We start from the raw sequence: 13,873 nt of genomic DNA on the forward strand, positions 1-13,873 counted from the left end.
CACTATAATATACAGTGAATGATGTCGGAGTGTTCATATGTTTTCCCCTTAACCTCAGAGACTACCCTTTCACGGTCTGTAACAATTCTTTTTGGGAACTTTGGACTGAAGGAAGGTGTTTGATTATATTTTCCTGCCCCTTATTTCCCTCTGCTCAAGATTTGCTCAGACACCCTTAAACTACAGTGCTGTCTTCTGTCACTGAGATGGGGTCTCTTGGCTAACTTTTGTAGTGTTGCTTGGACGTGCTGCCTTTACGTTTGTCCCTGCAAGATTGCTAGAGAGTGTTATTTAACGCTTATAAACAGCTCTGCATTTTCCATGTGCCACTTCTCGTGCAATACAGAGTAGGGGCCAGAATCTGGAATATACTTATTTTTTTATTTTCCTCTTTTTTTTTCTTAATTCTGAAAAGTGTAGCTAAGTAGTATTTCACAAAGCTAAATATTATCACAAAATAAGAGAGGAGTAGGGCATACAAATTGTTCAGAGGCAGGACTGGAGTGGGTCTCTCCGGACAGAATTAAGTTTGTTACGAAACGTGTGCTGCAGAGCTATGGAAAGCTAGGGTGCTGTTGATGAGGTTGGAGGTACCTTTGCAGGGTTGTTTTGGGACCCCTGGATTAAAAAAAAGCAACATAGGTTTCCAAGCAGAATCGAAACACGTTGGTGGCATCAGAAGCTGACAAAACCAAGAGCTGGAATAAATACTTAACACTCCTCCCTGTGAGACCTCTACTCACAGCCAGTAGTCATGGAAAACAGGACAAAACAGATGTGGATGCCCAAGCAAGTGAATAGTGCTCCTTTATTTGTTGCTGTTGTGAAGCGAGGTGTTTTTCCTCTCCTCACCAATTTGGCAAACCTCCTTTGTGGTGTTGGTGGCCTGGGGTGGTGGCGGGAGGAAGGTGCTGGAAGCAGCTGGCACATTGCACCCACACCAGCCCAGAGGATCTAATTTGGGGATTTGGGCAGCATAATGAGCTCCTCCACTGAGGCCGTGTGGAGGGGCGTCTCTGCCTTGCCTGAAGGGACTGTCTGCCTGTTTTTAATGGAGGGACTGAGAGCAGGCAGAGGGGCAGGAGGGCATCCGTATGCTCGAGACCGGTACAACATCGATGTTTTCATTTGGAGCTCTTCCCAAGTCAGCTTTCTCCTAAGGGTAAGCAGCGAACGATGGGGCGGCTTGTCCTCTGTCACCTCTCTTGCGTCCACCAAGGGGGCGATGGGAGCGGGGGGCTCACACTGAGGCTTACCTCGTGGCATACGGGATTGAGAAAGGAAGAAAACCAGGGGCAGGAGGATGTAATTTGCTTACTCAGCTGGCGGATGGGCAGCGAGAGGAGTGTGTTGCTACTTAGTGTGAACTATTGATCACGTTTGGACAGAGGTGATGCTGTGATGGGGAGTAGCATCCACCTTTGCACCATTGGACCATGCAGGGGGTTATTCAGTCCTTTTCCAGTCCAGGGATCGTTTTGGCCAGCCCTCCAGCTTTGTGTTGCCCTCCAGCACCAGCGCCAGTGGCAGTCGTGGTGTCCTTGGCTCCCCGGGGACCACAGCTTGCCAGAGTGGGGGCAGGCAGGACTCCTCCCCTCTCAGGTGGCACCTTGGGGGTCGCCTGGCCCCCTCCCCTGCCTGGGGATGCTTTCTGACAGTGTAAGGGGAGCTTTCGGAGGAGCTGGGGGCTGGCTGCCAGGCTGCCTTTAATTCCCCCAGCTGGCAAACAGGAGGCCTGTGTCGGTTGCCGGGGCAATGGCGGGAAGCTGTGTTAGTTTAATGAAGCATTGGGAAGGCTGCTGTTTATTTCAGGGGAGCAGGGGCTCTCTTGCCTGCCAGGATGCTCCCCCGGGGCGGAGGGGTGGCTGCCAAAGGGCTCCTAGGCCCCGGCCGCCATGCTCTCCCCCTTGACTGCTGCCCTCAGCCCTTCCCAGGGTGCGGAGGCCGGCGTCCGGGACATCCCTCAGCGCAACATGTCTGCCTGTTCCCCATCCACCCGGGCCCAGCGTGTTTGGTGCCATGCCCTCAAACTTGTCCTCCTCCAAAAGTGCCTGCCCCTTCCCAGGGAAGCCCCCTCTGCCCCACTCCTGCAGCGGAGGACCCAGTCCTCACCCCATGCAGGATGCCTCCTTCCCTGTTGCCGGGATGCCGGGATGGAGGCCCCTTCTCCTTCATCACCCGCCTGGTGTCCGGCGGTTACCTGACTGGGGTGTAGAACTTACTCTCTTGGTTTAAGCAAATGAAGACTTGAAGCATCAATGTCTTCATAGTAAAGGTGACCTACAAAGGAGGGAGAGGAGGAGAAGAAGGCGGGGGGGAGGGAAGCCTTGCATTTATGCTCCTTTTCCAATGTCTCTTTATGATTTAAAAAGGCCCAAATATGGGGCTTGGGCTTTTTTATCCTTCTTTGCGTCTTCCCAGCATGTTATTTGGAGTACAAAAGGATTTCTGGTCTTGTTTAACCTCTGTGGGGGGAGAGGGGATTCGATGGACAACTCGAGCACTAATAGGCTTATGACTATTCAGATAAAACTTCATTAACCAATTATTAAAAAAAATAAGCCTTATTCAGACCTGTTAAAAATCAAGGGAGTGTAAATGGGTGTGAACAAACAAATAATAGGTGGAGAGCTTGTCTGAAAGTTCAGTAAGCCGAGTCCATTTAATACAAGGCTAAGAAAAAGCCTCTCAGGCCACAGACCCATGAATTTTCGGCAGAAAAATGGCAAAGTAAGACTGTTGTCTTGCAAAGAAAAAAAAAAAGGCCTTTTCATATGTGAAAAGATAGATGTATTTGGTAAAGATGTACAAACAGAAATGCACCTGATTTTTTCCTCTCTCCCCTCCCCCCCTTTTTTCTGGTTCCCATTTAAAATGCTGTATAAACAAACGCTCTCCTGGATGGTGCTTCCTCAGCTAGTGTAGCAGAGCCCCCCCTTGTCCTGCAGGAGCAGCTTTCCGCATCAGCCCTTGCACGACCAAATCCCCCCCAGCCCCAAATATACAGTGGCACATTACCCACCCCGCACCTGCCGGCGTGCCTGTGCCCACTGCCGGGGCAGCAGCATCCTGCGGGGGTTTGCAGGTTGCCTGTGCCAGCCCTGCCATGTGGATGGAGGACAAGGAGCCCATCCCTCGGCGTGAAGCCCGCATCAGCCCAAACTCTCCGACCCCCTGTTGCTAGCCTCCCTCTCTGGCCCGTTTCTCTCTGTACATGCGAGTCTTGCGCCCTGCGGACGGCTGGTAATTAAAAAACCTTGGAGGGGGATATTATTGAGTTAACAGTAGTTATTTGTCAGGCTGCTGGAGGGGGGGGGGAGACTGATCTATCCCCAGGGAAAGCTGCACTGACGAGGGGTGGGGGGGGAGCAGGAGGGAGGAGGAAGTGGGGGCGAGATTGGCAGGTGACTGCCAGCTCCGAGGAGATGACAGCGGCAGCAGCTCCGCCAGTCCCACTTGAACACTGCACTGCAGGTACTGGGTTAATGGGTGGGAAGTGGTGAAGAAGAATATCAGGGTGGGTGGCTGGAGGGGAGGGTGTTGGTGTGGGGGAGTTGATTTCTGCTAAACGCCAAGATAGAGATGACACTCTTTATATACATGTAATCATTAGACTCTTCATTCCCAAGAATATTTTCCTTCATATAATTTTTTAAAATGCAGAGAAAGCTTTCCCCAAACCTGACAGTATTCTACCTACAATCACTTCCCCCTTGCCAATATTACCATGCTCTACAAAAACGGTCTGAAATGCTGTACTATTTTTGACCATTTCTTTAGGATATTTGTAGTGAAATTTTAATTTTTAACGTGCTAGGAATAGGCTTCTCAGTCCCACATCATCTCCATGTAGCAAGGCCTTCTTACTGAACGTGAGACTGCATTACGATCTAAACCTCACAATTTTCTTGTTTGATGATACTGACTATCCAACTAGAAAATTCATGTATCCTCCTTTTGCAGGACTGGCAGGTTAGACCTAGACTGAAGTCCTGATTGACATCTGCAGACAGCATTCTTGCTCATGCTCTCTCTCTCCCCCTCCCTGTGCTCGCTCACTCCTTCCCCCCGCCTCTTTGGCAAAACATCTGTTTGCAAAGGGCTGAGGACATGCGCTGCACAGGGAGATAAAAGCAAAGAGCCCTCATCCCATGTAAGAGTTCGTAGATCTGTAACTCAGGGCGCTGGTGACAGGGTTTGGCGAGGGTTGAAATCCTTCTGTCTTTCTCCCTTCTCATATGTTTGAGTTTGAAAAACAAAAACAACTGGGGTTATCTCAGATGTGCAATAGTGAGGATTTAGATGTCAGCTTCGCTATCAGCTTCATTCTTTGTGTACAAAGAGAGAAGGAGGATCACAGATTTGCACCTAAGCTACACAGAGCAATGCCTCCCTCAGTTTATCACAGTGGAGGAAGCCCATGCCTCTCCCCTTCCACTACAGCAGAGTTAAGCCCCAAGGGCCTTACGCAGGCAGTGCCTGGGTTGGAGTCCCGTGCTCCCCCTCCCTGCAGCAGGAGCCAAGTTTGAGGAATCGGCTGAGAGTTCAAGGCACATGTGTGATTGTAGACCTGCATGATATACAGCAAACAGAGGAAGCTTCAAAAACGTCTCTGTTCTAATGCGTCTCCCCTCCCACCACCACCAGCGCCCTGTGAAGTATTTAGCCATAAAAGTGTTGCCTTTTCTCTTTGACCTGCAGTGATTGTGGAGAGGGCCACCACCGACCTATGCCTGTGCACCTGTGGTGATACAGGTTTTAGTCCAGAGACTAGGTAAGGTGTTCTGAGCTGTGAAAACAGCTGATGGGCTGGTCTGTACATCCAAATTAACCTATGGCTCAGGTACCGTGCTGGTATGCTTATCAGAAACACCTGCCACAAAAGGGGCAAACTCCCTTTTATTTTGCAGTGCTGACATAGGCATGCTGATTTATATTACACAGAGATACATATTTTGACTGCTTGACAAAGAAAATCATGCCCACGACAGCTTCTTGTCATGCCAGTAATCCTACTAAATGGAAGCATGACCAGCGCCATCCGTTTTGAGGTGTCTTCTGCGTGGTGGTTTCCAGAGTCCTGGTGTGGCTGGTTTCAGGGAACTGTGTTTTAACCTGGCAACTGCCTGCAGTCTTTGCTGAACAGCACTAGGAGCTTTGGGCATTTAGCAGCTTTGTAAATTACATCATAGGCATCTTAAATGGTACTTTTCAAGTGTGCATTGGTTTTAAAGCTTAGCAGCTGGCCTTTTGGCCATATGTATAGATCACACACACACTGAACTGCTTACTAGGAATGGCAGTTACTTGAATTCAAAGAAAAATTACGTGTTTCTCTCCTGCCTTCGTCCTCCCCTTTTCTGTTTTCCCATGTGGGATGAGGATCCCAGGGATGCACCTCCTGGTCCCCAACATGCAGCGAGACCTTGAGCTGGACCGTGAACCTACTGGCCTGTCAATTTTGCTAGGGGTAGAAGGGGCTTGCCGTGTAAGGCTCTACCCGCTCTTTGGATGCTTGCACTACAACCTGCTATATTTTTACTGTTACTAGCGCGTGGCAGCAAAAGTTCAGATGCGTGCAGCCTTGCTTGGGGGGTAAAGGGGGCTGGGAGAAGACACCAGCAGAAGACACAAATGAAACCCCTAGTTCAGAGCTCACAATTAATAAGACTGAAATTTTGGGCAAGTCTCAGGGTAGCGGGAGTGGGTAACACAAAGCCAGCATCGGGAGCTCATTTTAATTTCAACCATCTTGCGCGTGTGTAGTTGGCTGTCTTTGTTTAAAGAACTTGGCCTTCAGGTAGATTTTATTTGGACGGCTTGCTTATCCAAAGAACATTAATGACTTTCTTTGAGGAGTTCCAGCCAGTACCTTTGCACCCTGGTTCTCCTCTAGCCCTGTTTTCTCTTTTCCATAATCTCCTGGTGCCCGGCAGCAAGCCTTTAGGGTACATGTGCAAGCGAAAGGAGCTTGAGTTGGGGAATTAATATTCCTGGAACATAACACCAGCAGCATGCACACGCTGAGGAGAATATTAGAGCTATTAGCGGTGGGAGTTTGGAGTGCATGCAATATCTAGATGGAGAATTCAGTGTGATTAATCTGCCTCTAAGCAGCAGCCTCCGGGCTCTGGGAATTCTGTGGCACGTTTGAAATCAGAACTTTTTTTAATTACCTTTCCGCATCAACAAAACAATCGCAGTTGTGTGAAAATAAACCCATTCAGTCCCTGCCCTGTCTGTCTTTTTTTTTTTTTCTTTCTCTTTTTTGGATGAGATGCGCTGCCGAAGCCCTGACTATTCGCGGTCCCAGCAGCTCTGACAGCACTTTGCACAAGTGCAGAGGGACTTAGCCTGGGAGCCTTGGCCAGCCTCCAAGTCAGGTAATTGCATCGTGGGCCAAGTTGGAGCAAGCCTGTGCTAGTCGTGTGTGCGTGTTAGATTCCTTCCTCTTCCCCACTTCTTTATTCTGCTTCCCAACAAACGCCTGTGCCTCCCTCTCTCCCCCCTTCACCTCCTCGCCTTGCTGGCATCCTGGCACGCTGGCAGCCATGTTGCCTCCCCACCATGGGCAGGTTGAGAGAGATTCCCTCAGAGAGGAGTGGGATAAATGTGGAGGTTTCTCTCATACGGTCAGCAGGGTGGAAAAAAATAATTAAAAAAGATGAAAGGAGATTCAGTCAGTATAAAAACGGTAGCAAAGTTGTGGCCAAACAAGGAGCAAGAATTGCTGAAGGATACGAAATCGGATGGGGATCTCCCTGCTTGCAATTTGTACCTTTCCCCTCCCTCTCACAAGCGGAGGCAGAAGGAGAATTTATTCCTTCCATTGCAAGTCCGGTTTATTGCTGTACTGGCACAGAGAAGCTGTAAAACAACAGGGGAAATCTTCCCTGGTGCCGTGGCCGTGCCAGGGCTGGGGCGATGCCCCAAGGCGCTGGGATTCAGAGTCGGTGTGGGAACGGAGGCTTCAGCCATGGAGGAGCTCCAACCTGGAAGAGCATCTTCTGGCCGGCTGGGTTTTACGCTGGAAGCACATAGAGCCGCCGGGCTACAAAAGTCTCCGACAAGTGCCTCTCGCCCCTGCCCGCTGCCAGGCTTCCAGCGCTGCTGTGCATGCTGCTAGCCCTCCAGGGCACCTCGGGCACTCGTGGGCTGCTCCCGCCGTCCAGCAGCAGCAAGCCACGAACATACCTGCCAGCCGGTTCGTGGCGGGGATCTGGATCGTTTCCTCCTTGCTTCTCACTTGCTCCACGTACAGATTTTCCTCCTGCTGCACTGGCAGGTTGCAGGAAGGGCAGGCTGTGATGGCAGTGCTGTTTTCTCCTCCCTTCCAGGTCGGCGTGGTGGTGGGGAATGCTTTGCAGGTCTCGGTGAGGGCAGGGATGGAGGCTGGAGAGAGGAGTGGACACACTGTGAGGAGCACTAGCTGTCTCCCCTTTGGCTCTGCAGTTCAAGTAACTTTATAAATATAATGTTGTCTGCAATTAGCACTGTTTAGTTTTTTTAATTTTTTTTTTTTTCACTTGGCTGTGGCTATGCCCTTGGCTTATCCCTTGAAATTCCTGGCCTTCAGGCATGATTAGCACAGTGCAAGTATTTGAGCTGCCTTGCTTCAAAAGGAGAAAAAAATTATTTGATTTTAAACACAAATAACAGCTTTTTTTTTTGGGGGGGGGGTGTTGGCTTATTTACCAACAGGTTTGAGGTTGTGTTAAATTTTGAGAAACTGATGTTAAAAAAATTTCTCCAGCTGAATAAACAAAAAAAACCCCAAACCATACAACTTTCCAGTTGACATTAAGCCAATAGCTACTTAATAACCCTTTTTTTTCTTTTAGGGTTTATTTCAGAAATGACCACAGAAGTCTGTATCATCAGCTTGTGCTCCCAGTGCAACATCCAAGCATTGACTTGTATTGGGAGTACATCAAAGCCTCCTGGTCTTTCTTTCACCTACCACAGCCTCCCTGCCCCTCCCCAGGGCACCTGAAACCTAAAAATACGCTTGGGAACCAAAAACCTCACTCTTTAACCCTATCGCCTTGCTTAGGCCTGACATACAACTCTGTTACCTTAACCCTGACCTTTAATACCTCTTTTACTCCTATTATGGTTTAAAAGTGGTTTCGGATCCTCGAGTGGGAAACCCCCCCCAAGTGCACACTGACTAGCATTATCTCAGCCCGGCCCATGGCTCCCAGACCTCTGCCACCGAGCTTTGGTTGCACCGTGCGGCCCCGCTCGTCTGGCAGCTCTCCGAGCCACCTTCCCAGTGCATCCCAGGCGCGACCCGCAGCATCTGCCTGTTTTGGTCCTTTCCCCTCAATCCCCCTCCACTGTCCCCCCCAGAGCCTCTCCCGTAGCCTCTGGCACCCCTCAATTGTCACCCCAGCACCTTGTCCTGCTCCAGCCCCGGTGGGTCCAGTGTGGCCGCAGCAGGCGGCTCTGTCCCAAAAGGGCTGCAGGAGCCTGTGCTGCGCTGGAGGATGGTGCCTGGGCTGGCGCTTGCTGTCTGTCCTCCCCAGACCACTTTTAAAATGTATTTCCACCGTGGTCACAAACTTTATTTGGGGAAAAAACCCACAAAAAAACACAAGAAGAAAAGAGAGTATGGTTTATAGCAAAAAAAAAAAAAGCCATTTTCTTGGCCAGCCATTTCCTGAGTTTCCTTTGTTACTACTGCAGATATGTGTTTGAATAAGAGCCTTTTCCCCTCCCCTCTCCTATTCCTCCCTGTTCTACCCTGCAGTGAAGTCACAATCCGGCGTTTGTGGGCTCTGTGTGATGTCAGAGACTCAGCCTTGTGACTTCACCGGCGGGCTCAGGCAGAAGGTGCAGACGGGGCTGAGAGAAGAGAAAAAAAGCCCCCTCCTCTTCCCTTCCCCCCCCCCCCCCCCTCCACCCTCTCGGTTTATAAAACCAGTAGCTGAGATAAATCGGAAGGGGGTGGGGAGAAGCAGCAGGGAAAGCTGAGAAAGATGCCAGAAAGGTACAGTAAATGGGCTTTATCTCTCTTCCTCTCCCTGAAAGTTGAGAGTGGAAATTGCCCTGCCGAGGCCAGCTCTCGCCGACCACGCGTGCGGCGGCGGTGGCGGCCGTGTGTCTGCGGCGCCCTGTGCGTGTCACCCGCCCCAGTGACGCCGCCGTGCCCGCCCGGGGTGCCCGCGGGTGGGGGCGCGTGGGGAGGCGGGTGGGTGGGTGGGTGGTGAGGGCCGGGGGGTGGCTGGGCGGCGTGGCGGTGGGGGCAGCCGAGCCTGGCGTGGCCGGGCACAGGCAAGCCGCTCGCCTTGTCCCTTTTCAAAGGCCCCAGCTGTTGGCTGCTCACTGCAGTCTGGCTCCTGCTCCGAGACCCACATAAATGGGTTATGGGGTTTATGCATGTGTGGGGAGGGGGGGGGGCTTCCCCCCCCCCTTCCTTCCCCCAGTATCTCTCGTTGATGATGGTTCTGGGTTTTTTGTTTTGTTTTGGCTTTGGATGCGTTTTTATTTTTTTCTCGCTCTGCAGGTTCTGAGTAGCATGGGGGTGGATGGGGTGGGGGCCTGCCATTTCACCGTGATGCGTGGGTACATCAGGAGGGAGAAGGGCAGGGCCTCAGGGTCACATTCTCAAGGGCTGTGAGATATGATTTCTTCTTTAATATCTCCATCTTTTTTGGGTTTTGGTTGTTGTTGTTTTTTTTAACTGACAACCGCACAATAGCAATGTGGGTGCACCAGCAAAGAGCAACCTCAAAAAAAAAAAAAAAAAGGGAAGAAAAAGAAAAAGGGGGAGGAGGAAAAGGGGGGGGGTTAGCTTGCCCCTCCCTCCTTCTTCAGCATTTTTTTTTTTCCCTGTGTCCAATTTACTGTTCACTTGAGATTTTGGACAAAGATGGGGGCAGTGGGTGGGCTGCTTTGAGTTTTGTGATATAATATGACTGGAGCGAGAGAGTAAAGCACAGACAATTAAGGATCGGCGCGAGGGCTTTGCTCATTCAGTCTGTTGAGGAAGCCGTCATTTTGTGTTAGTGTGTGCGTCTGGAGGAGGAAGGATAGTGGAGAGTGACAGTGGAAGGATGCCTAATGTTGTGGTGTATTTGTACTTGCTAAACGCCCGCTCCAGGAAAGGGGGGCTTCAAAAGAAAGGGATGAGGGAAAGGGGGTCCTTCTGAATTTGCCCCTGCGGTGAAGCCACTTCAGACCGGACTCTTGCTGCTGGGAACATGATGTTTTGTTGCCTCCTCGAACGGGTAGGGCTGAGGAGGGAAAAGTGCATGCAGGTGTCAGGCAGGCTCCTTGCTGCCACCGCTCTGCCTACGCATCTCACCCCAATGACCGGTGGCTTTGCCGCCGCTCCAGTTCATGAAGCTCCTGGGCAAAGCACTGCATCCCAAACGGCTGCAGCGTCGGGCTCCTCTCCGCTCCCGGGTCACTTGGGTCCCACCGCTGCACTTTGCTCCTAACGACCCAGAGCGCATCCTGCTTCTGTAGTTATTTATTTCTTTATTTCAACTACTGGACCCTGGCTGTCCTCTGCCAATGCGTTTCAAGGCTGATGAATAGCACCCCCTGCAGTTATAGAGCTGATCTTTTGTAGCACAGATGTATAATTAATTGTGCAGCACTTTTGCAGTCTGAACAGGCAAGTGGATTCTTGAAAAACACCCATGTACTGCTGCCTGCTTCTCAGACCCCCAACTCCATGGCCCTCAGAGAAGGGACCTGCTGGCCATGGCTTGAGAGGCTCTGTCCTACCATACTGTCTGTAGTGATCTGAAACAGGATTTGAATCCAGGTCTTTGGTGTAAAAGCCAAAAACACCGCAAAAAACCCCAAGCCCAAAGCACTGCTGCACAGCAGGACTCCTCTGCCCCTGCTCCAACTTGAAAGGACTTTCGGGGTTATTTGCATCTCTCCTTCATCACGGTAGTGATATTTAGGGATTTTTCTCCCCTTCTTTCTTCTCTCAGAGGAGAAGTAAGGATTTGTTAGTTTGTAAAGCACTTTGAAGATAAAAATCATTGTCTGCTGAGTGCTGTCTGTTGGCTTGTCTGAGTCATGACCCGGGGGGGCTTGGCTGAGAAGCAAAGCCTGGGATCACCCCACAGCCCCCCTTGGAGGATTAAGTCAAATGACCCATCGAGGGGTCCTGCTTTGGACCTCTGGCCCCAGGGAGGGCAGACGTGGGGGTGACCAGGTGGGACTGGGCACTCTATGTGAGCCCAGGAGGTGGGGGGTGATGAGCAAAATGCACCCTGTGAAACTGAGGGCAGAGGATGTCGGGGATGTGATTTAGCTAAGATTAGATACAGAAGAGATTTTAAGCCTGATCATCTTGTCTGGGTACGGCAGGATTGTCCCCTGCAGGGTTTTCCTCAGTTCTTTATCTACACCTACTTTTAAATGACTCCTGAAAGAGTCAGAAAACAGCGGAGAAAACCCCTTCCTTTGATATCTCTTCAGCTGGTGACATCCGTCGCCCAGGACTGTAACCATAGGTGTTCGGGCAGGGGGGAGGTGTGCATCACTTCAGCCCCATGCTAGGATATGAAAGGATTAAATCTCTTTCCTAAGCAAAGTGGAAGATCCCCAGGTGTCTTCTCTCAGGCTCAGAGATTGCAGTGGGAGAAGGAGGCAGGATCCAGGTGGGTAAGAGACCTCATCAAGAGGATAAAAGCATTTAGGGTAAAGGACAGTCTGTCTCCCTGAGTAGGGGAAGTAATCAGTGAGGATGTGCAAGGGTCTCTCAAAAAGCCCTAGGCAGGCAATGCTTATATCAGAAGAGAATTTCCAGGCAGTGGTGAAGGGGAATGAGGTGAAAGCATTAATTGTTTCCCCCCGCCCCTTTCTGTTACAATATTCCCTTTCTTGTAACTACCACTGCTTTTTTCTTCTTCTTTTTTTTTTTTTTTTTTTTAAATTTCTCCTCAGTCTCAATGAAGAGGACTGTTAAGGAAACCCCCTACTTACCACCTAAGGCTAGCTGCTGACTTACTGTTTCTCGAGATGAGATAATGCTAGCTGATTATAAATAGGGTGACTACCCTTTTTCATCAATATTAGAAGTAAGCCAACACCTTGATCTTCAGCCTGTGGAATGAATCACACTCTAAGAGTTTGAAGCATTGCTGGTTTTGGAGAAGAGTAGTCATTCCCTTCTCTCACCCCACACTCCCTGGTGTGGAAAGGCTTGGCCCTAATGGGGGGATCCCTGAGCTGTGGGCAGGTGCCCCAGGGAATGTGAAATTTCACCCCTGGTGAAATGCTTTCTCTCCACCAACGTAAGCAGCATCTCTTCATTAAGCCTGGGTTCAGCCAGGGTTATTGGGGGACCACCTTGAGGACTGCAGCCCCCACCCCCCAAATGCTGCTGCTCCTCGTGAAAGTGTTTGTGTTGGGATAGCCTGTTTTCTTTGTGGGTTTAGGCTATTTCTAAAACTTGCTAAAACCAGTGGAGACTCATTGAGTTGGTAGGTTGATGTGCATTGTGCTTGCTGAGGCTTCTGTTCTTGCTTCTGTGCTTGCTGGTGATGTCCAAAGAAGTGCCTACCTTATCTTCAGAGCCCTGATGAAACCAACAGTATTTTGTTTAGGTCTAATTACTCTGAGCATGTTTACAGAAAAGTTAAATGGGGGGCCTTCAGTCCTAATCACCTCTCGGGACAAATGTGAGTGCCAGCAGGATTCCCAGCTGCAGAAGATAATCTCTTCAAGAGGGATGATGAAAGCCGTGATATATAAGCTGAGGTTTTGTTAGTTTGAACCTGAACTTCAGTAGGTAACTGGAAGAGTCCCGTGAATCCTGAAATCTTACTTAAGATTTTATTGCGTGCCTTGGACTCTCCAAAGATAGGTCTGTCCAGTCTTTACAAGTAAATTAAATGCTGGTTTTCTTAAGGACGGTGGTAACCCAGGATGGTTACCTCTATTACCTGATAGCTTTTAAGGCATTGCCATCACTTGGGTTAGGTGACTTGAATGAAAATATGCTTCTTTTCCCTATCCCCAAGCGTGTCAGTAGTGCTCATAAATAGTTGAATATGTTTAAAGTCATAAGTTCTGTATGTTCTCGTGTGCCCTATCCTGACTTGGATTTGAGTGTGACTTTAAAGTAATGCAGGGCACTAAAATAAGACGTTAATGTCTTTTGAAATGTAGAATTAGAGGGTTTGAGCATTGAATGTACTTTTATGAGTCTCAAGACACAAAGTAATTAAAATGATTGTGTTTGAAGTAGGTTTTTTTTCCTCGTGTTTTGTTAGTAATAGGAGATATATAAGTAAACTGTGGTGGAACTCTAAAAATATTTTTAATAAGCCAATCTCTGATGCATCGGGACCAGAGAACATTGCTATACATGACAGAAAAAGCAGAAATTGGTTTCTGTGATGACAAGTTCATGAGATTTCACTCAACATATACCTTCAGTAGACCCTTAGATTACTACTACCCAATATAAATACACCCTTCTTACCAGATGAATGTAGAAGACCTCTTGGTTTTGGTCCAGTCTGATGCCCTCTGCTTTTGCCTCTTCCTGGTGCAAGCCCTTCTCATGTGCTGTTTCATGTGCCTGAATTCTGGAGCACGGTAGTAGCAAGGTGACTGGAAGAACTAATGCTGTTCCTTCAGGGACCTTTTTTTTTTTCCTCCTGTTGGAACAGCTGAGATTCAAAACAGCTATTGCATGCATCAGGGAGGAAGCCAACAGGGAGCGAAGTAAGAATCAAAATCTTAGTTGCCTCTAAAATTTGGGACTATATGTCATGGGGATTTCAGCTTGTTAAGCCTGGAAATTCCCACTTCCCTGTAGGCAGGACCGGCCCCCCCCCCCCCCCCCCCCCCCCCCCCCAATGAAACCTCTGTAAAAGGCCAGCAGAAGTAAAAGAAA

The 13,873-nt window shown here is 49.6% G+C and overlaps 1 protein-coding gene across 6 annotated transcripts in view; it reads left to right on the forward strand.

The window, feature by feature from the left end:
- Positions 1-13,873, forward strand: part of TCF20 (transcription factor 20) — a 132,006-nt gene that overhangs the window by 47,393 nt on the left and 70,740 nt on the right. Inside the window, exon 1 of one of the 6 annotated variants that reach the window (XM_030041544.2) lies at positions 6,278-6,383. The exons of the other annotated variants lie outside the window; for them this stretch is intronic. The gene's annotated coding sequence lies outside the window, so the exon portion shown is untranslated. Of the gene's footprint in view, positions 1-6,277; positions 6,384-13,873 lie in introns of those variants that run through there. 6 annotated transcript variants of the gene reach the window in all.

The sequence above is a fragment of the Aquila chrysaetos genome, chromosome 17, assembly GCF_900496995.4.
Source record: "Aquila chrysaetos chrysaetos chromosome 17, bAquChr1.4, whole genome shotgun sequence".
Taxonomy (NCBI): domain Eukaryota; kingdom Metazoa; phylum Chordata; class Aves; order Accipitriformes; family Accipitridae; genus Aquila; species Aquila chrysaetos.